This window comes from Lepisosteus oculatus, chromosome 9 (assembly GCF_040954835.1).
Source record: "Lepisosteus oculatus isolate fLepOcu1 chromosome 9, fLepOcu1.hap2, whole genome shotgun sequence".
NCBI lineage: Eukaryota > Metazoa > Chordata > Actinopteri > Semionotiformes > Lepisosteidae > Lepisosteus > Lepisosteus oculatus.
The window spans coordinates 25487749-25510454 of NC_090704.1; the positions used below are offsets into that span (position 1 = coordinate 25487749).

The following is a 22706-nucleotide window of genomic DNA, read 5'->3' on the forward strand; positions in this document are numbered from 1 at the left end:
CATGTATAGAAAATAATGCATCTCAATTTTTTTTTATGATGCAGATATCAGTTTGGAAATGTAGACAATACTGTGAGCAAGTCTCTCCATAGTAGCATTAACTCACCTGATTGCTCTTGTACTAATTGAGTGATAAAGCTGACATCCACAGACAGGTGAGTTTAGTACGTATGCTATGAACTGACAATAGGGATATTTCTGAGATGTTATACAGTATTAGGGAAAACAAATCTGGATTTGTAGTTTTATTGTAAAGGAAAATGCACAACAAAACTATCATCATATTTACAAAATAAGAGTTCCATTTTCCAGTACTTTCTACACAAATGTCTGTTAATTAGGTACAGAACAGGTCCATCCTACTTTGATAAGAGACATTTTTACAGGTTTGGAACTGTTGGTCATACCTCATCAACCACATCATGCGAAGACGACTCCAGAAGTCGTGTTTTCATACAGTCTGGCCTCGAGGAGCTCTTCATAGTTTTCTTAACTGTCTTCCCTGAAGCCTTACACTGCTGTACTCCTTCTACATCCTGGACTCCTTGAGCCAAATAATCTCCAGGCTTCTCTGGGGTCTCAGAAGCAGAACAACCTTTTTTCTTATTAGAACAAGGTGTCACACCAACAGCTTCTCCTATGGAACGTGATGAGCAGGGCTTATCCATAGTGTCTTCTGGCTGGAAACTGTTTTCAAACCCACTTGGAACTGTTGGAGAAAAGCCCTTTGGAGACTTTTTCATAGAAGACTGTAGTTTTTTACTTCTGACTGTAGTTACGTTTGTGTCCACAATTTTGTCCTGTGTGGACTTACTGGTTTTCTGAGAAATGAGAGATTGTGAAGATGGAATTGAACACCCGCTTCGTAAACCATAATTTGCAATAGTTTCTTTAGCCACACAACAGGCCATTTCCTTGATCATTTCTGGATTCTGTGAGGCAATTCCTACTTGTAATACTTTCTTGCTGCCAATGGATTCCATCAGTTTGCTGTAAACAGAGCTAACGGTTTTCTTGATGGCTTGCTGTAATGGAAGATGTTCTTCAGCCTTTGGTTCACTGATGGTTAGAGTGGAAACCTTTGTCAATTCCTTCAGCGCATCTTTGGTGAGTTTCAGTGCCAGGTCCCTGACCTGAGACTCGGACAGCTCTTCCAGTTCCCCAGAATAATTTTCTGGGTTGGGGAATCCAGGGCGAATTTTCAAAAGCAGTTTTGCCATGATATTTTTCACTGCATCTGTATGACACATAACAGGTGAAGGTTCTAACTGGTCCATTTTGGTGCACATGAGCTGCTCAGTGCTCAGGGTTTCCATATCAATGGCGGCTTGAGGATCATCTGAAGACTCGATATCTGAATGTTGGAACTTCATAATTTCTCTCACAAGAAAATCAACTATCTTTTGGGCCAGGGCCTCACTCTTGGCTGCTACTGCTTGTTGTAAGTTGTCTTTGGAACCAGCACTCTGCAGCAGTTCTCTGTAAATACAGCTGGCCACTTGTTTGACAGAAACCAGCTCACATTGGATATTGCTTCCCATTGTTGGATTACATTCTGAGGTATCTGGGGCTGTAAATAGTTTCTTCAGCACATTGTCAATAATGCCCACAGCAAATTCACTGAGCTCCCAACAAGATAAACTATCCATAATCTGTTCTTGTTTCTTCTCCCTCTTTGGAGAAATAGGATGAATTCTTAAGAGCAGTTTAGTTACAATTTTTTTCACAATATCTGAATATGGTAGGGGAATATCAGAAAGTGGTTGAATATCAGAAGCGGGCTCTGGAGGTGACATTCCCTTTTCTTGGCAACCAAGGTTAAAGGTGTCATTTTCACTGCTGTTCACATCATTAGTGGCTTCGTTTGTAATGAAGGAAGGAGAAGGACCTAAGGCTGAAGACTCAGCTGTTGAAAAGTAGAGCTTTGAGAGCTCTTTAACCAAAGATACAATAATGGCTTTGGACACTTCCTGATTTTTGGACATTATTGCATCGTATAATGCAATAAGGGAGCCACTTTCTTGCAGCAAGTCATTGTACACTTTTTCAATCATTTGGTCTGCATCCAAAGGCTGAATAAAGATGCATCTGTCATGGTCAGGTGTGCCTATAGTAATTCCTGGAACAGCTGATAACTGCATGATCACAGATTCAGTAATACTTATAACCATTTCACTCAGGGTTTGCAGAGGTCTCTTCAGATCTTCAGCACTGGACTCAGGGCAGGAACAGTTAAGCTGAATTTTCTTTAGCAGATTATCTGTGACTCCATGTACTATTTCAGAAGAAACAAGGGAAACTTCAGAAGACTGTGGTATGGGTGTTGCCTCTTTGTTGTGCTCACTACCGATTCTAATATCACTCATCAGCTCATCAACCTTCACATCATGCGAAGAGGACTCCAGAGGTTGTGTTTTCATACAGTCTGGGCTTGAGGAGCTCTTCTTAGTCTTCTTAACTGTCTTCCCTGATGCCTTACACTGCTGTACTCCTTCTAGACCCTGGACTCTTTGAACCAGATAATCTCCAGGCTTCTCTGGGGTCTCAGAAGCTAAGCAATCTTTTTTCTTATTAGAACAAGGTGTCACACCAACAGCTTCTCCTAGGGAACGTGATGAGCAGGGCTTATCCATAGTGTCTTCTGGCTGGAAACTGTTTTCAAACCCACTTGGAACTGTTGGAGAAAAGCCTTTTGGAGACTTTGTCATAGGAGACTGCAGTTTTTTACTTCTGACTGTTCGACCAATAACAGGTGAAGGTTCTAACTGGTCCATTTTGGTGCACATGAGCTGCTCAGTGCTCCGGGTTTCCATATCAATGGCAGCTTGAGGAGTACTGGACTCAGGGCTGGAACAGTTTAGCTGAATTTTCTTTAGCAGATTATCTGTGACTCCATGTACTATTTCAGAAGAAACAAGAGAAACTTCAGAAGACTGAGCACTGGGTGTTGCCTTTTTGTTGTGCTCACTAGCGATTCTAATATCACTCATCAGCTCATCAACCTTCACATCATGCGACGAGGACTCCAGAAGTTGTGTTTTCATACAGTCTGGGCTTGAGGAGCTCTTCTTAGTCTTCTTTACTGTCTTCCCTGAAGCCTTACAATGCTGTACTCCTTCTAGACCCTGGACTCTTTGAACCAGATAATCTCCAGGCTTCTCAGGGGTCTCAGAAGCTAAGCAATCTTTTCTCTTATTAGAACAAGGTGTCACACCAACAGCTTCTCCTAGGGAACGTGATGAGCAGGGCTTATCCATAGTGTCTTCTGGCTGGAAACTGTTATCAAACCCACTTGGAACTGTTGGAAAAAATCCTTTTGGAGACTTTGTCATAGAAGACTGCAGTTTTTTACTTCTGACTGTTCGACCAATAACAGGTGAAGATTCTAACTGGTCCATTTTGGTGCACATGAGCTGCTCAGTGCTCCGGGATTCCATATCAATGGCAGCTTGAGGAGTACTGGACTCAGGGCTGGAACAGTTTAGCTGAATTTTCTTTAGCAGACTATCTGTGACTCCATGTACTATTTCAGAAGAAACAAGGGAAACTTCAGAAGACTGAGCTCTGGGTGTTGCCTCTTTGTTGTGCTCACTAGCGATTCTAATATAACTCATCAGCTTATCAACCTTCACATCATGCGTAGAGGACTCCAGAGGTTGTGTTTTCATACAGTCTGGGCTTGAGGAGCTCTTCTTAGTCTTCTTAAATGTCTTCCCTGAAGCCTTACAATGCTGTACTCCTTCTAGACCCTGGACTCTTTGAACCAGATAATCTCCAGGCTTCTCTGGGGTCTCAGAAGCTAAGCAATCTTTTTTCTTATTAGAACAAGGTGTCACATCAACAGCTTCTCCTAGGGAACGTGATGAGCAGGGCTTATCCATAGTGTATTCTGGCTGGAAACTGTTTTCAAACCCACTTGGAACTGTTGGAGAAAAGCCTTTTGGAGACTTTGTCATAGGAGACTGCAGTTTTTTACTTCTGACTGTTCGACCAATAACAGGTGAAGGTTCTAACTGGTCCATTTTGGTGCACATGAGCTGCTCAGTGCTCCGGGATTCCATATCAATGGCAGCTTGAGGAGTACTGGACTCAGGGCTGGAACAGTTTAGCTGAATTTTCTTTAGCAGATTATCTGTGACTCCATGTACTATTTCAGAAGAAACAAGGGAAACTTCAGAAGACTGAGCTCTGGGTGTTGCCTCTTTGTTGTGCTCACTAGCGATTCTAATATAACTCATCAGCTCATCAACCTTCAAATCATGCGTAGAGGACTCCAGAGGTTGTGTTTTCATACAGTCTGGGCTTGAAGAGCTCTTCTTAGTCTTCTTAAATGTCTTCCCTGAAGCCTTACAATGCTGTACTCCTTCTAGACCCTGGACTCTTTGAACCAGATAATCTCCAGGCTTCTCTGGGGTCTCAGAAGCTAAGCAATCTTTTTTCTTATTAGAACAAGGTGTCACACCAACAGCTTCTCCTAGGGAACGTGATGAGCAGGGCTTATCCATAGTGTCTTCTGGCTGGAAACTGCTTTCAAACCCACTTGGAACTGTTGGAGAAAAGCCTTTTGGAGACTTTGTCATAGGAGACTGCAGTTTTTTATTTCTGACTGTTCGACCAATAACAGGTGAAGGTTCTAACTGGTCCATTTTGGTGCACATGAGCTGCCCAGTGCTCCGGGTTTCCATATCAATGGCAGCTTGAGGAGTACTGGACTCAGGGCTGGAACAGTTTAGCTGAATTTTCTTTAGCAGATTATCTGTGACTCCATGTACTATTTCAGAAGAAACAAGAGAAACTTCAGAAGACTGAGCACTGGGTGTTGCCTCTTTGTTGTGCTCACTACCGATTCTAATATCACTCATCAGTTCATCAACCTTCACATCATGCGAAGAGGACTCCAGAGGTTGTGTTTTCATACAGTCTGGGCTTGAGGAGCTCTTCTTAGTCTTCTTAACTGTCTTCCCTGAAGCCTTACACTGCTGTACTCCTTCTAGACCCTGGACTCTTTGAACCAGATAATCTCCAGGTTTCTCTGGGGTCTCAGAAGCTAAGCAATCTTTTTTCTTATTAGAACACTGAATTTTCTTTAGCAGATTATCTGTGACTCCATGTACTATTTCAGAAGAAACAAGAGAAATTTCAGAAGACTGAGCACTGGGTGTTGCCTTTTTGTTGTGCTCACTAGTTATTTTAATATCACCCATCACCCTATCAATGATCTCACTTGCTTCTCTGCTAATACTGGTCTCTGGTGAAAGGGATGAACATTGGGAAGCTGAATGTGTCAGCTTGGAAATGTTGGTCACCATAGAACTGATTATGGTTTTGACCACTGTCTCATTTCTGGTGGCTACCGCTTTCTGTAGAACCTGTTGGGATCCAGTTTGGCACAGCAAATCATTGTGAACAGAGCTGGCAACCTGCTGAATCTTGTGTGGTTCATGAAACACATCATTATCCTGTTTCACAACTGTTATCTCCTGGTTTTTGGACAAGTCCTGCAACACACTGTCAAAGAGGTCCACAGCTATCTGACTCAGCAAAGACACAGACATCTTCCCTGGGATTTCTGTAGAAGTTTCCTCTTTTATCAAAGTAGGGTATATCTGCAATAGCAGCTGTGTTATGATGTTTTCCACAGTCTCAGTACACACTAAAGTCATATTAAGTGATTCTGTTGATTTAGCCATAGAAATTTCCTGGAGCCCAACTGAGGAAACCAGTTCAATATTCAACATTTCTACAGGGAGTGGTTTGATTTCAGAATTGTTTTCAAGGTGGGAGTCTCTTTTCAGTTCCTCAGAAGAACTCTTCTCAATTTCTGATGTCACCCTGGCTGCTGGTATATTACCTATGTTAACAAAGAGCTTTTCATTTAATGATAGTGAAGCAAAATATCAGAAAGCATGAAACAAAAACTAAATTATATTGAGAAGTAACGAATGACAGGCATCACAAATTATTTGAGTATAAAGCTTCATGTTCCTGTAAAACTATTACATCTTGGAGCTCAGATAACTACAAACAAAGAAGCAGCCATATTCACAGATACGTTATATATGGCTTCTGAATATATGGCTATATTCACTCAGTCTCTCATTCATAGTCATGGCCTACACTATATTGGTCTAAATACGTCAAAAACTTTTAAAAGATACAACAGATAGAAAATCAAGGTACTGTATATTTATATACAGTCACTACAGTTTTTAACTTGTACTTCATAGCAACTAAAATGTTAATACACTTTTAAATAATTTGATTTGATTTCCTTCTTACCTTGATTTTCACTCTCTTCAGGCTCCATTAATAAATCACATGCAGCAGACAAAACATCCATGACAGACTTTACAAGCAAGCTGGAAAGCTGATTAATTGCATCATGGTACATCTGTGAACTGGGCACTGATGGTTCAGTACTTTTCTGTGCTCTGTGATCCTTGACAGTCAGAGACACTTTCTCTGAAATCCTTTGGGAAGACTTCAATTCCGTATTTGTATCACAGTCTTGAAAAAGTGAAACATCCTTCTCATTTGTGTCAAACGTTGGAGAATCGGGAAAACTGAGGCACTGCTTCAACAGCCTTTTCACTGATTTCTCAGTAAATGAATACAACAACTGCATAGAAAGCTCCGGGGACTTTGGATGGGATAAATCCTGAACTACTAGGGGGCTCTTTAAAATTGGATCTGAATTAGATTTGTGAGCTGTGCCCAATTGTACTGCAATTCCCGATTTCAAAATTAAATGGAAAACATTTTTGACAAGTTCTTCTGAAAATACACGCAGAGATCCACTCGAGACAAGTTTTTCCACTTTCCTTTCAATAGGACTCATTGTAGGACTCTCTGTGGAGGTCCTGACTTGGTCCTTAGGCTCGTCTGAAACCCTTGTCTGCAGTGGGGGGAGATTGTGCTTTGCTGTGGCTCCTGGTACTTGAGATGCCCAGGACGCCTCTTCAGCTGAAAGCTTTTCAATGTTCAAATTAACATTATTGGAGTGGGTTTGAAATGCTATATTCTCAGTGACGAGACCAGCAGCACACTCCGATTTCTTTTGGCTTGCTCTAGACTTGCTTTTTGTATCTGAGGCCACCGTTACATCAAGTTTGCCCATAATAATGTCAACAATACCCATGGCAACAATTTCAATGTCAGACACTGCACACTCTGCACGGGCTATGTGTTCTGCTGAGAAGTCAAGCTTTGGTGAAATGAGAGGGCTTGGCTGGTCTCCTTCCTCAACATTGTCAACTGTTGTTTTCTCTGAGCCTCTCTTTTGTTCTGCAGCATTTAAGCTGTTTTGAGCTGTAAATGAATCATCTATCACATTGCTTCTGCAAGGAAGTTCCATGAACTCTTGTTCACCTAGTCCCATGTCATTTGCAGTAGAGGGTTTCTTCCAAACACGGGACCGGGGAACTCGATTGCTTTTACATGTCAATTCATTTTCTTGTTCTGCTGTAGGTGTAGGTTGATCCTGAAGCTTTGATGAAGCATCAGTCAAGGCTCTATAGGGAGTGTCCCGAGTCATGACTTCTGTGTCATCTGTATAAGAATCAATCACCATCCCAGGCACATTTATGGGTGGGAAACGTTGAACAGAATATTCTCTACAGTTAGTTTTAGTGTATTCTTTATGGACAGTGTCTTCTGCACTAGACATCCTGTCTTTCCCATATTGTTCACCAGAGAGGTGCATTGTTTCATAATCTGGCTTTAAGACCACATCTGAAACTTTAAGATTTTCAAATGTAGATAAAACAGAATCCACCAGTTCACTTGCTTGAAGGGTTTCTTCTGAGGGTTTTGCTCTTGCTCCTGAGCAACATCCTTTGTCATCACCCCTATTTATTTCACTCCTGATTGTTTGCAATATCTGACTGCCAACATCCTTGGCACAGATGATTAAATTTGCCTGATTTTCCTGAGTAGTCCTGCTTTGCCTTGAGAAATCAACGTTCATTAACACACCTAAAGGTTCTGAATCTTCACTAAGATGCTTACGGGGTGCCGAGTTTGTTACTGACATGCTTTTCTTAGTCAAGTGTGGTTCACTAAAGCTCAGGTGTGAAACCTGGACTGAAGGAGGAAACATCTCAAGTGAATCTGCTGATCTCTGCTCTTTAGCAGATAAAACTTTCCTTGCTTTGAACAAAGACAGGCTCTTCTGATTCCAAAAGTGTTTCAGTTTGTTCTTCACAGTTTTGAAGAGTTCCTCAGTCATTGTCCTAAGGTGCTCAGCTCTTCTAGTATCAGTTTTAATTTCTGATGTTCCTGGTAACAGGGCTGTATCAGAACTTTCTAATTTATCTTTGTAGTCTGTTGAGAAAGAAATCTTCTCAAAGCATGTAGCGTAATGTAGTTTTTCTAAAACATCAACAACAATATCTGAAGCCAGTTCAGTGGTTTGCACATGAGAAGAAGAGTCTGAGGACATTGCTTCTTGAGCATGTTTTGTTGCATCCGGTGTTTTACATACATCATCAGCTGTACTGTTTGGTTGCTCTGGGAGATGGGCAAGTCCAGAAGATATAAATTTTGCAGCTGCTTTTTCAATAATTTCACTTATTATCCTTGTTGCTGTACGATGGAATACAGAGCTGGAGGTCCTCGGCATCTTCTCTGATCCTTCACCTTCTCCATCTGATATGATGCTCTCTCCAGAAGAGGAAACACTCAAATTGTCCTCAACCAAGTTCATGTCCATTTGCCCAATTTGCTGTTTTGAAGAAATGTTCTCAGATGACACCACCTTTGGAGGATATCTACAAATCTCCATTGTAATTTGATTAGGGACTTGTCCTGTTGCCTTATCAATATCAGATAATATGATTTCTTCAACAGGAGATATCTGGGATTTTGATTGATCTTGAATACTCTCCTCTCTTATAAATGTAGAAGCATCTCTCTCCCAGTCTTTAGGATATGGTGAAGGGCTTTTAATGGTGTCTAAAATATATTGCTCTTCAAGGTACTCCAAAACTGAAGTAACAACCTCTCTAGCCAGAAGGCTTTCATCTGAAGCCTTCTTTGCCACTGTTGTGCAATAAATCTCCTGGTCTAACTCTTTTTTCATTGCTTCACAAATGGCTCCAGCAGTTTCTACTGTATAGGTGCACAAATCTGAAATATCTGACACAGAATCAGAAAACACTGAAGTTTTTGATGAAGAGCTGACGCTTGAGCTCTTTGCATTGATTTGAGCAGGAGAACTGGAACTAGATACATCTTCTTTAGTCTGGGTGAGTAAAGATTTGAGCTTTCCAAATATAGTCCTTACGATGCCTTTTGCAACTGAACTAAAGTCAAAAGTATGATCAATGGATCCTCTTTCTGTGCTGCCTCTAGAAGTTTGAGGAGCAGCAGCAACATTTTTATTGGATTCTTGCAGATATTTATTTGTTTCAATACAATTCAGTGCAAACAAAACATTTTCAAAAACAGAATTTACAATGTCCTTGGCAATAACAGTGACCCTATTGTTGGGAATCTGAGATTTTGGACTTCTTTTTTCCAAAATGGAGATTTCTGCAGCTTCTGGGAGCAATAATGACTCTTTTGAGTTACTCTCATGTAAATTGTTACCCACAGGGGTGAAATCCCACTTTGTTTTTTCAATGATCTGAGATACTATCTGCTCAGCAATTTCAATGATTTTGGCTTTAGAGATCCCAAAAGCAATATCACTGTTTGCTCTTTTCATTCCCACACTTGATTCCGAGGAGTGAGACTTTAATTTGAAAGATGGGGGGCTACTGCCATTTGTTCTTTTCTTAGTCACTTTTGCCTCATCTCTCTCATTCTGCAGGGCATCAGGACTCTGAAGAAGGTAGTTCTTCTCCACAGATAAGCTGGAAGAGGGTGAAATCGTTTCTAAATTTTTCAGAATTGCTGACACAAAGTCACTCATTGATTGGTTATCGCCTGAATATGTTTCTTTCACGTCACTCATCTTATTTTCAGTATTTGCTTTGCAGAATTCACTCTTGACTTCTTGTAAGACAGTACTGATTATTTCTGTTGCCGTGACAGCTAACTCCGCCTCATCATATTGTTCTGAGTGGAGTCTCTGGGATTGTCCTATGGCATGTAGGTCACCACCATGGCCACCCAGGAGTCTACAGGTTGACCCTGACTCAACAGCGCTTGTGAAAAAAGGCTGGAGTCTTCCAGAGACAACTTGTATAATCTCACTGGCAACCTCTGAGGCTACAGATTCTGTCTGTGCTTCTAGATTAACACGCACAGTCTTAGGGGTGGGAATTCTTTGCTTATTTTCTGACAAGGCAGAGATGACAAGTCCAAGAACACCATCCACAAGTTCAGTGGCAAGGTTATTCGATCTGCAGCGGGTAATCAAGACACCTAACGCACAACACTGGGGTTCCATCAGCTGAGCAGGAAGCTGTGCTTCAGTGAGGGCTCTGCTAAGGACATCCTGTACTATACGTTCTGCTTTTGTAATTATACTTGACTTAGTGATTCCAAAAAGGTCCTTCAAAGGTTCTGAGAGGGGCTTTCCAGCATCTTCTCCTCCATCAGCAACCACAATCTCCTTCGAGGGTGTTCTGGATTTAAAGCAGGGTGTATTTTTCCCTGTTTCTTCTCCTGAACTACCCGAGGACGAGAGGGGTGAAGGGAAGGGAGTGGAGATCCTGCATCTCGTTGACCAGAAGCTACTGCTCCTACTCTGGGACTGCCATGTGGACCCTGACTCAGTACCAAGCAGAGAATGAGAACTCAGGGTGGCCTCCTCACTACTGCTGAAGTAAACCGGGGACTCAAAGGAGCAGTGAGACACGCTCCTGCTCCTCTCTTCACTGTAAAGCGAGATGGCTGGAAGCAGCACTCTGATGATAGACGCTGCCACCCACACCACTATATTCTCCGCCATTTCGTTAAGCTCTTCCGTTGTTATCTGTTTTAAAGCAATAGTACAAAAGTAACCACAGAGCACGAAAAATGTTCAGTATACAGTACACCTATCAATATAAGACCTACTTTTACTTACTTGTCAGGGTTCATTGTTTCCCGTGTTAACATTTAGAAATTTGCAACCAAATTTTGAATGCCAGCACAGACGCAACTAATACAAATATACTGTTGTCTATACAGTATAGTAAAAATCTATTATAGATATACTGTTGTATGTCTAGAAAAATATATACAGTACAGTATTTCTAATATATAAATGAAGCAAGAACAACAGAATACCAGTCTAACCAAAGAAATAGAATGGTCAGTATTGCACATTTTAAGTGGATCCCTTAATTTATAAATAATTAAATGTGCAGACCCCTGTTTCATTCCAGAGGAGGCAGTGTCAAAGGGTTCTTTTGGCATCGAGTCTATGGTAGAAAGTGAAGTCACCCCCTTGGAACCTTGACAGCTTAATATTCTCTGGCAAAGAGGCGCAGACCTTTGGCATAGTGGAATATCTCTGCTCTGAGGAGTGGCTACGTGGCTCTAACGCCAGGGCAGCCACAATCAAAACCTAGTGGGAGCTGAGCTGAACATGTCAGGGAAGGAACCACTAAGCAACAGCTAGGTGGACTAAATTTCAGGATTTACTGTACTGAAGGAACAAATTAACATATTTCTTTACATTTGTTCTTTAGTTATGACACTGTGCATTTTAACCTCAAGGAGCTATCTGGAAAAATAAAATGCATCCATTACATTCAGATAAGCAGTGTACCTTACCTGTCCATATAAACTTTTCTCAATCACCTTCCTTTCACTAAAAAACATTATGATAAAAATTAATTAGTGTGACATTGCTACTACATGGACAAAATACGAACTATATTTTGCAATAATAAAAAATGGTGACTAATTAACAATATATAGGCATCTTTTCTAGTGGCAGAACAATTAATCTATTTTAAAGCATATTCCTGTGTAAAAAAAGATGGCCTCCTAACCACGATTGTGTTCGTACTTTTTCAATTTACCTACTGGATGTCTAAAACTTGCTTAGGTTTTTACTTTAATATGAGAGGCTTATAAAATAAAAATCACCACAACAAAATAGCACATTGGAAATGATAAATCTTAAACTTCAAACTGCAACTGTTCCATAACACTTTAGCGAGTATGGTACAATCGTGTTCCTATGTGAAGCAAGATCACTGGTAATTTACATCATTGTGTTTTCAACAACAACTACTTGGTCAGGCGCAATGTATCTAACCAGTTTCATACTGGGTACCTCATAATTGACACATGACAAATACAGTTCAATTCAGAAAATAAATAGTAATTCTGCATTGAAATGTGCAGAAATATGTCATGTTTATGTTTGTACCCTGTTAACTTCATAGAGATTAGACCTTAGAGAATTTAAAGATTCTGTGAAACAGGCAGTTTGACCAGAGGTGCCCAAACGTTTGCATACAACTGTATGTTGCTGCTGCATCATTCAGGACAAAGCCCAAAATGCGTTTCCAACACATTTGATGACTTAGTGTTACTTAGTTGTTACTGCCCTCTGGTGGTTGTTGATTGAAACATAACATCCATTCAAACACGACCAGACATTTCTCCCACTGTCAATACTTCAGCAAAACTTCACATTTTATACCGGTGCCACAACAAATTGTTATTATGATAGAAATTTGTTTTAATATGACTAATATATTATTGTTGTAATGCAGTATGATCAGAGTTATACATAAGTACAATACAACAGTTTATTTTTGCGAAGGTTCAGTGTTCAATGTCAATGTTCTAGTCATTACAACAAAGTCAGTCTATGGTAAACTATATCTAGGATTTGGAAAAATGCACATGAGCTAACACAACAATATGCACATGTTCTGTACTGTTAACAGACTGATTCATGCATTCGCAAAGAGAGAAAAAGCAATTTCACGAACTCAGCTGGGGAAGTGAGCTCAAAATAGAAAACAGTTGCTCTTTAAACATTTACGTATCACCATACTTAAAATGCTTAAAATAAAAACTTTATGTAAGCACTGATGCTTAACATACCACAACTGCAGAATGTAGGACTTACCCATCAGACAGCTGACTGATCAGAGGGACTTCATGAAACCATTTGGAATCAGTAGTCACCTCTTCAGTGGAGAGAAAAGAATTATTGTCGCATTAGAATTCTCATGGCATGCATAAAAAAGTGATCAATCCAATTAACATCCAAAAAAGGCAAAAAACATGTATTTATTCATAGATACAATTAGGATGCTGATTAAGATTTATTTATCTGTTTACCCATATAATTTAAATCATTTTCACACCTTAGCTCACAACACTTTTACTGCACCAGACTGTGGCACAATGGCTGCCCAGAGATCCCCAGACTTAATTGGAACCTTTTTCAGCCTTAACAGTAGATGTTACCAAAGCTTTCAAAACCCAACACTTGTGCATTAATCATTGACATGTTTTTATCTGAATTAGCTATACAAATAAAACTGAATTGAACTAAACTGATTTTTTGGATTATATGTTCCATTGTCTTTCACAATATCTTTCAGTATCTCAGCACCCACTGAATTTCTCTGCAGCTGCATTGGAAAATTTGTCAAAACATAACTTTTTTCAAAACCTTTATTTTTTCTAGAAACAAATGAAAATACTGACCTTTGGTGATTTTAGAACTTTTCTCATTAGCAATGGTAACATCTCTATTCTCCGTGCTAATGATCTCAGTAGAAGCTGTGCCACAAAGAAAACATCCTTTTAGTTGAATAGTTATTTCAGATAGTTTAGATCAATAGATACTGTAAATGTTTTTATAACAAAATGTGGATTACAGAAATGTTGAATATAATATATGTACATGTTGTGGCTGGAAATTAAACAATCTGAAGATAATGAAGGATTCCTTCTTAATGTATTATTTTATGATACCTGCAACTTATTGCGTGTTTCCCTTTAAAAAGTTTTGATCTCAGTACATACATATTATTCTTTTCATACAGCCATATGATTGAAAAGCTTTGGAATTTTGTAATTGTAGGTGTTTATTAAACAAATTCTACAGTTCTGTAATCAGTAGTAAACCTGAAGATGTTGTCAACCTGCATCATTCCTTCTAGCCAACAAACTAAAACACATTAAATTGTGAACTTAATCATAGTTGCACCACTGCAAATTATTGGATCTAGAAGCTTACCCTGTTTTCCAGACTGAAGTATTTCATTAAAATATTGCCTTTTAATACGGTCTTGCATTTCTCTCTCAAAATCCTTCCTTTCCTGTAAACTCTCATTTAGCTTTTGCTGCTGGAGAGCAACCTTCCTTTTATAATATTCAAATGCCTGAGAATGACAGAAAACCTTTCACAAGTGGCTATTGTTTAATGAAAAAGGAAAGCCTCTCAACAAAAGATGAAAAGGTCCATCTCATTGTTGAACATCTTGTTAGCAGTAGAAAACTTCCCATCCATAAGGTCACTACAGGAGACTCCAATCTCATCTCAATCTACAGCACCCTGAAGCTGGGAAGCTGGGTCTGGTCAGAGCTCAGAAGAAGAAAGGCTGGGTCCGACATTACTTGGATGAAAGACTCTGTGTGTAGTTCAGAACCTTGCAGGCTGGATATAAGAGATTGAACCAGCAATGTCTCTCCTCTAATGCTTAGGTAATGAAGAGGAGAGATCATCAACCACCCTCTTGGATCCTCTTGGGGAGATACCCCTGAGGGATACTTTAGAACAGCCAATTATGCAAAGCAGCATGTCTCTGGGATGTTACTTGGAATTAAAACCCACAACACGCAGAATAAATGCCACACAGGGAGGTGCCCAAGGCTGGAGATAAACCATGGGCTTTGGAGATGCAGTGCTATAACCATGAATTGGAGGCACCAAACACTACCAGAATATGGTGTTTTGGCACCTCTGTAGCATATCTTGGCATAACCACCCTAGAGTAGATGCACAATATAAGAGGTGCCAACATACCATGCTTATTGTGGTCACCGAGGATCCAAAGGTATTAGTTTAGGTTATTAATTTAAACCTATAGGTGCTCATCTTGGAAATACAACAAAATATAGCTGCAAGGTCAGTGTCAAGTCCGGAATTTGCATGAAGAAAAGTTCACCTTAAGAGGATGAATCCAAACATCCATTACTCCAGTACCTTTTTGTGCCTTCTAGCTCTGGTCTGATTCTTCAGCTGGGCCTGTCGCACCTCCCTCCGGGCATCTTCCTCTATCCTCATATGTAAAGCCCTTTCTCTGATTTTCCACATCTGTAGAGCCGTCAGTGAAAAGGCAAAGCCGATGAGAAACAGCAGAAAGCTAGATTGTGTTGAGCACAGAACAGCTACGCTACTAGACATTTATATTTATATGTCACCTGCTTATAGGTGGTACATTAAATATTGAGGAATCTGTTAGATCATGTGGAGCTGAATCTCTCCCCTTTTTACAATTTAGCAAATGAGGCCTTTGGGCATTTTTCAGCATATTAGGAGCATTCAGCAGCTGAATGTGGTCTGGGAAGCCCAAAGACAAAATAACTGGGAAAATAACATACCATACAGCAATGTACAGTGAGAATGTGAAAAAAAACAAGAAACATGATTAAGCTGATGTAGAAAACCGATGAGGCTAAATACTGTATATTGATAATGCCGGTGATCTGAAAGCTGACAAATCAATGAAAGGGGTGAATAAACTATGTGTTTCAAAAGTGAGTTAAGCTACAGTGTGAAATGTAGGATTCATAAAAGCGTATGAAAAGTGTCTGAAGTCTAAGTGTGACAATACAGTAACATGATTCACTAAGGGTATCCACTCTGCAGAAATCTGTTCGGCTGGAAGAGGCATATACACTATAAGGTGAGATAATTTTTTTAATGAGCATTTTGCAACATAAATGCTTAATTACTTGTCAGAAACACAACATCTTTTAAAACAGTTATGCTAGAGATCCTGTTATCTTTTGCTTGCTCCCCAATCATGCTGTATTTACAGAGGTGTCACAAGGTCACTTGCCAGAGTGGATATAAATGTCTCTAATCAGTTTAAGATGCAGAAGGAAACCAGCTATTAAAGATATCCCATCCAGGTGATGACCAGGAGCAGCCCTGGGTCAAAATAAATCAAACTGTATTCTCATACCTCAGCCTGTCTGCATATCTCCTCTGTTTTCAGAGCTCCTGCCTGGTGCCTTCATAAACAACAACAGCAAAGAAAGCTTCATCCACAAGGCAATGTCAGACAGCAGCAGAGGAATTTGTGAATGTGGTATTTCCGTAGAGCAGATGTTCATCTTTTGGAAAACTTTGACTCAGTCAAGACTTCCACTTGCTTGCACAATTAATTAACTTAAGGCAAACCTTTACTTACAGTTGTATTCTTGACATCTAATGTTTAAACATAACAGTAAAATATTTACACATATTTACAGCGAAACAAAAAAAAATGTGATACAAATACAACAAATCAGGAATCCAAAAGGCAGGAACTTGCTGTTAAAGAGTGAGGAGCTTCCGTATGTTATTACCTGTCTCTGTTAGCCATAAACTGGTCTGAAATATTCTTGGATCCTTCCTCAAGGAGCCATTCCCTCACATCGGTGAAGCTGATATCCCTGGGAATCTCGTTCTGCTCCTGGAGCTCCAAGAACTTCTTCACTATTGTTTTCTGAAAGCCAGCACAGCCTTTTAATAGAGTGCCACACTCCCTTCATTGCAAGGTTCTCCTAAGCACTATTATAGCCGAGTGTTCACTTCAAAACCAACACTGACTTTTTCCATTAGATTTTTAATTTGAACTCACACCGATAGAATGTGTTTGCATATGTATAAGAGTGAAGGCTGAGCTACTGTAGTTTGTTGATCTAAACATTTCAATTTAAGATGTATATCTTGGATACAGTGGTTAACCTTGTTATCTCGCAACACTGGGGCCAGGGGCTCTATTCTGAGCCTGAGGTGATTTGTCTGTGTGGAGTTTATATGGTCTCCCCATATTCACATTGGTTTTTCACGGTTTGCTCTGGTTTTCTCCCACAGTCAAAAGCCATACTATACTGGTAGAAAAAGGTTTCTAGGAAAATTGGTTCTAGAGTGAATTTGTGTCTGTGTGTGTCTTGCAATGGACTTAATTCTGGTCAAGGGTGTATATCGTCTTAAGCCCGTTGCTTTCTGGGATAGGCCCCGGCTCCCTGCAGCCCTTAGATGAGGCGGTTAGATTAGATGACGTGGATGGAAAGGGATGGATGGAAGTTCAAGTCGTTTTTCAGCCTTGTCTGGCAAAGAAGACTTATAAATTCTGTTTTGGACTACACACAAAAGCTGCCTGTATTAACATGTGTTTGGAAAAATACATTTTTTTGCACTGAAAATGGATTAAAGTCTACTGAGCAGTACAGATAAGCAGTGAATGCTCCGATTCGGGTGGTACAATTAGTGGTTTTCCACAAAGAAAAACATCCAGATATATTGCCCAGCCTCAATGAATAAAAAAACTATCTTTTTTTAACTCTGTTATCGTGAACAGAGAAGACTACAAGGCGACCTGTTTCAAATATTCAAAATCCTCACAGTCAAGTCTGCTTGTTGAATGCTGACTTCTTTCAAGAAACAGCTGGATGAGACTCACAGACCAATTAGCAAGTAATTACCAAACAGGCTAAAGAGCTTCTTCTCATTCGTAACTTTTCTTATGATATGAAACCCATATCCTGCATGCAGAAAGGACTATATGGGCTATAAACAACACAAAGTATCATGAAAAGATGTACAGTATGGCTGAACTAACAAGAAGAAGCTAAAATAGGCTAGAGCAGTGACAAACATAAGCAACAACATCGTCAGCGTCAAAACACTAAAACAGAAATGAGCTTCATAGCAATTAGAGAAGAAACTGAAAGAAAACATTGAAATTGATCCTTAGAATACAAACACAGTCAAGGTAGAGACTTCCTTGAAGATGACATGATGACAGCAGTATATTCAAAAGTGCATAATGGAGAGATCTTATGGAAGCCTTCATCCAGAAACGTTACTGATTGAGGGCTGGATAAAGGCAGAAGTCTATGATGAAGAGTCAGAATCAGATGGACGGTTGTTTAAAAACATCACACTTACCTGTTTAGTCACATAATTTTTGTCATACTGCAACTTCACATTGCTAAGGTAGTTATGATATTGATTGTATTCTTTCAAAGAGCAGAGGACCTGAAAACAGACAAAACATGTTTCAAGTACTGTCTAGGAGGTTAAATGTTTTTATTTTTATTTTACAAATCTAGAGCACAGTCAAGTACTCTGTGTTTGAATATCTATTGAGCATAAGGACTTTAGCACAAACCATAGGCCTGCTTTGATTACATCTACTATTACATGCTTTGATTACAACCAAAGGCCTGCCCACCGAATACATCTATGCTGGAGTGCAGACATGAGTTAAATCACGCTACTGGAAACTATTACAGCTAAATGAGCTAGAACCTGGTCTATTTTTTTTTGACAACACCTCACTCCTTCACCATACCAAAAAAGCCTCATTCTTTGCACAAACTCCAAACAGCCTTACTTTCTTCTGCTCATTGATTAAGCCTCTGTTCTGCAGAGACTCCTGCATGCCCTTGCGATGGTAATAGGTGCGCAGGTGGGGGTCATGGAGGCTGTTGTACTTCGAATCCAAAAGGAAACCGTGGGGATCAGTCAGAGTGAAGTCAGGAGATGGCTGGTGCAGCTGAAATAGAAGGTAAGTATTTTATTAAAACATGATATGTACAGGTAAACACAGATATGTATCCCCCTATGTTTCTGAACATAAAAATGAGAATGTTTTTTTTCTCCCCCCTCCGAAGGCGGTCGCCAGTTTCTTGGAAGACTACTCCAGAATCGCTGTTATCATTTTTTTCTACGTTCTTGAAAATCAAATTCCAATTTCTCAGTCATTGTAGCCAACTAAAAATATCTACATTGCAAAAAGACAGTAAGCACAATAAGCTTTAAGGCATACAGTACAGCTGAATTTCAATAATGTGATCAATATACTGCGTCTAGAAAAATATATAACCTTACTCCTGATGTTATATGCACAAAGATGTCAAGGGAAGACAGTTTGCTTACAGTTTAATCATTACAGCAACCACATTATACTAACACACACAGAAATGTGTTAATGTGTCCCAGGTATCATTTCATATTATACAATTTTACATGTTGGTTTACCCCTAAAAAGAAAGAAAACCATGAATAAACATGTCATTTTTTACAATTTAAATGTTTGGATTTAAATAAGAATAAATGTATTCATGCTTTTCATTTTAGGTTACACTTACTTTCTCCGAAAGAGCAGTCCTGCAAAATTGAGGTTTAGACCCTGGGATTAACGGCAGTTTAGTGCCGACGGGTCTCTCCAACAGCTGCTGCTCTCCCTGCAGTGCATACAGCATGGTGTAGCAGCCCTGAAACACAGAACATAGCTATCGTACCTCACAGAACCACAGCCAAAACGCCAGAAAAAACAAGCAGAGCTGATGGCAGAAATGATTTCATCTGTCACAGAGTGAAATAAAATGGGTGTGGGGGCAACAGCAGGTATCAAGGACAATGTTGACTTTGCATAGAAGTTTTTATAGAATGACCAGTGACTTCAATGAGGGTGGTAATATGTTTCTTTCTTTGTTCTGGGGCTTCCTACTGATCAAAGATGCTATTGCAAACATTGTTAATTACCACACAGTTCAGAGAAGACACATGGAATGTCAAAACTGGCCTAGCTGAGCCTCAGACCGAGGAGGTGGATCTAGAACATAACAATTCTAGAAAATCTAGAATGTTCTAGAGCAATCTTACACCTGGCCATCTGTATATAGCCATTTGATCAATGAGCCCCAAGAAGTTAGCTCTGCTTACACCCAAAACTATCAACCCCCCCCCCCCCCCAAGAAAGGTAGGGGGGCTTTAATAACCCCAGTGACAGAGCACACAAAAACAGAAGAAACAGGAATAACCAATCTGTACCACAGCACCCAGGAGAGGGTTTGGACACCAGGGACTCTCTACAGTGAGCAAGGGAGGAAGGCTTTAGCATTTTCTTCCTCCCCTCTCTACTCAAAAAATTGACTCAGAGACAAATGGGGGGGGCATATTAAAAAACAGACTCAGCCAGGACTGAGGAGGATCCCTAAGACTACACAGAGTTTCTTTGCTATGACAGAAGCAGGCACACCAGGTCTCCAACTGGGGCTGGGTTTGGGAGAATATTTGCAGCTGGACTTTTCCTTTGGAACTCTGGTTTTGGTAACTGGGGTCAAATGGGGCTCTTGAGCTGGTCTGCAATATGTTCTGTGAGTAAGTAAGTACCTCTGGTGGATAAGTTGTAATATTTGTTCTGTGGATTAGGCTATGATAGATACTGGAATTGCAAAGTACTGTAATACAAATGGAAATTATGTAGGATGACTTCTGGTCTGTGGATGCACTAGTGGTTCTGGAAGATAAAAAGAACTTGTTGCTGGGGGAAAAGGTCTTTAGAATTGCTAGGTGGCATAATCAGCTACAAAACTAACTTTTAAAAGCAGTCCCTGCATTTAAAGGCCACGGTTCCTGACATATCTTTTTATAGATAGGTAAGAAGAGTTACCCTAGGGTGTTCAGAGGGCTAAATCAGTTCATAACATTCTTTTTTTTTCTTCTGCACAAACGAGTTGATTCTCTAAGTCTGTTTAGAGTTTTAGATTGGGAAGGCATATTCTCACCCAAGACATCTTAAGAGAACAAAAGAAAAGTACAGTACGTATATTCCCATAAAATACAGAAAGGGTTAACAATAAATTATTAACCCACGATTTCAGAAATAGAACACATAGCTGGAATTTTAAAATCATGTTCCATTTATTTTACCTTCTAGAGCTTTTAAAACAGTATTAGAAATATTACTACGAGGTGTACGTTTTTACTGTTTTACTAAACCTTACATTTTAAAGCTAAACTAATGCTGATTTTTTTTTTAAATTCACTACCTAAAAGTTCAAATATATAAACGTATGGATAGTACACTCACAGCTCCAGATCCCGGTTTCTTTCTCTCCATTTTTATCCCTGATATCGTTCCATTAATCCATTAATTAATTAATCTATTTTGAAAACAAATCCGTCGTGTTCGTGAGCGGTAAAACTTTATTTTGTATAATACGGACTTGAGCATAAACCACGGTATAACCAAAATGTTGTCTATTACGTCAGATCTGCAAAGCACTTGCCTTATCTGACGTATCCAGCGTGTACAAGTAAAGACGTCATTAAAAGCTGCAGCAGGGAAGCTACAGTATTCGTCCCTGTACGGACTTGTTTTTTTATATATATATTAATAATTAGGTTTTAATGAGAAAATCCAGACAAAAGGGCGATGTCCGATTTAATGTTTAATTTGAATGTCGCCATTCTAACTCAAAGCCTTCACGGTATCAAACCTGTGTGGTCACGCGTCTCAAACAGTCTGGCTCTGCCAGTGGAGCCTAGAGACCCCAAAAATATAACACACGGTTTGCCTTTTAATAATTTACACCTCTAATCCTTTGGGATGGAAAAGAAGTGTAGAAATGCAATTTTAATTATGGTCAATTCTGGTATTGTAGCCATATATAGTTATACAGGTCTTGTCCTCAACAACTCAGGAGCTGGGTTCGAGCCAATGCAGTGAGGTACGAACTAGGGTGGGAGCGGCGAGGGCACAAGCCCTAGAACCCGAATCCGTTACAATAACAAAAGGACAGACAATGAAATATGGGCTATTTCGAACTCGCAAATGTGAGATATAAAGAGTTACTAAGTCAGAATTCTGAGTTGCTAAGTTGCAATTCTGAGATACCATAGCGCGTTTTTTTTACTCCCTGGCGGAAACGGGCTTCCATAGAAAAGCCTGGAATGCAAGTGTAATCCTTACTTAAGGGGAGCCGGCTTTTAGAACTGGCTATAGTTGCTCACAGCCATAGCGTTGGCTTTATGAACTACAACTCCCATAACGCACTACTCAAGTTTACGTCACAGTCCCTATTCTGCCTGGCTGTGGTGACCTCTAGCGGGTCCCTCTCAGTTCTGGCAGCTTTACCGTTGATCTTGTGCACTCACCGGCGTGCGCAAGAGGAAGTCATACACGGCTCCCTTTTTTCAAGTTTATTTTCTAAAAAATAGAAGAAAATAAGGGAGCGTTTCCAGAAATACGTACAAGTCAGGTTTACAGCAGGCTGGTAGCAAGAGTCTGACTCCTACCCTCGTACATGTTGTTTTCCCCTGTTTACTATAACACCATTTAAACGCGACACAACATAACAACTCAACTCACTAAGAAATTAACTCACAACACACAGACAGTTTTCATCTAGCGACTTAACACAGTTAGCTAACGAAGTTCAATTTCGTCTCTGATAACCCGCAGAGCCCGAATACACTTTTGATACTCTTAAAACAAATATAAACGAGTAAACCTTAAACCGAAACTATGACATCAGTAAACATAAATTTACAGACCTTTTAAAAAAGCCTTATTACTTCAGATCTTACCTAACAAATTAGAAAGAACCATGGGAGAGAAAGTCAGGCGGACAGCAGGCTGGAAGCGAGGGTCTACCAGCCCGCACGAGGCGCTGTTCCCGATTCCCGTGCCCAGCTGCACATCACCTGGTTGCACAAGCTTGACTTTTCATTTTCATTACTATATTTTCAGGTTGTGTTTTTCATACCACTACCGAATAAAAAACATATTTTA

The 22706-nt window shown here is 39.9% G+C and overlaps 1 protein-coding gene and 2 pseudogenes across 2 annotated transcripts in view; 1 reads left to right on the forward strand and 2 right to left on the reverse strand.

Annotated features, from left to right (window-relative positions):
- LOC138241293 (deoxyribonuclease-2-alpha-like) overlaps window positions 1-22706 on the forward strand; it is a 110084-nt pseudogene that overhangs the window by 57387 nt on the left and 29991 nt on the right.
- The window catches only part of LOC138241228 (acyl-CoA-binding domain-containing protein 6-like), a 250466-nt gene that overhangs the window by 32905 nt on the left and 194855 nt on the right, over window positions 1-22706 (reverse strand). The window lies entirely within an intron of this gene.
- The window catches only part of LOC138241250 (deoxyribonuclease-2-alpha-like), a 60974-nt pseudogene that overhangs the window by 21656 nt on the left and 16612 nt on the right, over window positions 1-22706 (reverse strand).